We start from the raw sequence: 1,915 nt of genomic DNA, 5'->3' as shown, positions 1-1,915 counted from the left end.
TACGGGCCAACAACTGTATTGGGCTGCCGTCATACCAAACACACTGAACCCATCGGTGCTGATGCCGACTCGAGGATGCCTCGGATCTGCCGCTTTTGTCAGCATGTAATTCATCAAACTTTTTCCACGCAACACCATCCGATGTGTGTACCATCATCAGATTACCATCTACATCTAGTTCGGTTCTTTTGCCTGTTTTGTGCCATGTCATCTGTCTGGCCGTCTCTTCGACCATGAAAAGACGTTGAAGTCCTGGTACGATTGGCATATACCGAAGAACACTAACAGGGATTTTGGTTTGTGTCTTCTCACCCATACCGTTGTCTACCACAATATACCTGGAACACTTGCCAATGGGACAATAGTTCAAGTCCGCATAGTCAAGCCTAAATAAGGCTCATCCTTTCTCACAGGCATGTATCTTCTCATAGGGCATCTTTAGTGCACGGAGGATTTTGTCCGACTGGTACAGGTTTGCAGGCATTACATGGCCTTTGGGTAGAAAGCGTCCAAATACTGTCATAATTGCGTCATAGCATTCTCTGCCCAAGTTGAACTGAGCCTTCAAAGCCATTACTTGTGAGATGGCATCCAACTGACAAAGTTCAGTGTGCTCGTGGAGCGGACGTTTTGAAGACGCCAACATTTCATTGAAGGCCTTTGCAGATTCCTCCATCTCCTCGTCCGAATCCCGAGCATCATCATAGTCTTGCACCATGTTTTCCATCCCGGTACCATGCTCGTCGGTGCGACGATGATCCACCTCAGCTCGGTCACGTTGGGCAGACTCACCATGAAATGTCCACACCATATAATCGGGCGTAAAACCATTCTTCTGCAGGTGTTTACCCATTTCAGCCTCTGTCCTCTTTTCCCAATTGCCGCATTGGAAACAGGGGCACCAAGTTTTCCTCTGGCCATTTGCAAATGCGGCTTGCACAAACCCCTTGGTTTTTGTGAACCATTCAGAGCTCCATTTGTTCTGACCAGTGTGACCGGTATACATCCACGCACGATCACTCATCTTGACTTTCAGAGCTACTGGACACACAACAATTATATATATAATTCACCATGTATATATTCATCAGTTGATCTACTTTGTCAATTTTATTACGTCCATCCAACCTACACTCTAATAGGTAATGATAGGTCCTAATCCCACCCGAGTATGTGTAGATTGGGTTCATTTTCCCAAGCTATGCTCCGGATCCGACGCAAAATTTTGGCAGCACCTCCCCGCTGTTCTCCTGATACACGTCTCTGCAATAAACAGAGAGGATGTGTACCCGGAGAACAACAGGGGAGGCACTGACGAAATTTATGCGTCGGATCCGGAGCAAAGCATATGGAAAAACGAACCCAATCTACACATACTCGAGCTGTCCATGGATAGCCTTGGACAATTCGAAAGAATCAAGGTTATAAATATGCAAATGCATGCATATTTATAACTATGACACTTTCGAACAGGAGACACATATTGGTTACGCATACTGATGATTCAAGACACATATATAGCTAGATACCAAATTTCATGTCATTTGTGCAAATAATTAATGGGGGAGAAGGACATGTCATTTGTGCTCACCCACGAACGAAAGGGCGGAGCTCGTCAAACGCACGACGAGGTCGTCGAACACCAAACCTCGCAGCGATGAAACAACTGCACATTTAAATCTACCCAATCAACACAATTATATATGATGTTTTTCATAACAAAATCGAAAAATATATGACCTAACTAATAATTCACAAATATATAACCCCGTCGGCCTCTGGAAGGCCAAAGAGCACCTTTTCAGGAGGTTTAGGGGGTCGGGGTGTCATGTCGGTGTCGGGGTGCTGTTTCGGGGTCAGGGTGTCGTGTCGGGGTCGGGGTGTCGGGGTGTGGTGTCGTGGTCTGTTTGTCGGG

This window comes from Triticum aestivum, chromosome 3B, assembly GCF_018294505.1.
Source record: "Triticum aestivum cultivar Chinese Spring chromosome 3B, IWGSC CS RefSeq v2.1, whole genome shotgun sequence".
Classification (NCBI taxonomy): domain Eukaryota; kingdom Viridiplantae; phylum Streptophyta; class Magnoliopsida; order Poales; family Poaceae; genus Triticum; species Triticum aestivum.
Note: the sequence above shows the minus strand (reverse complement) of the source record.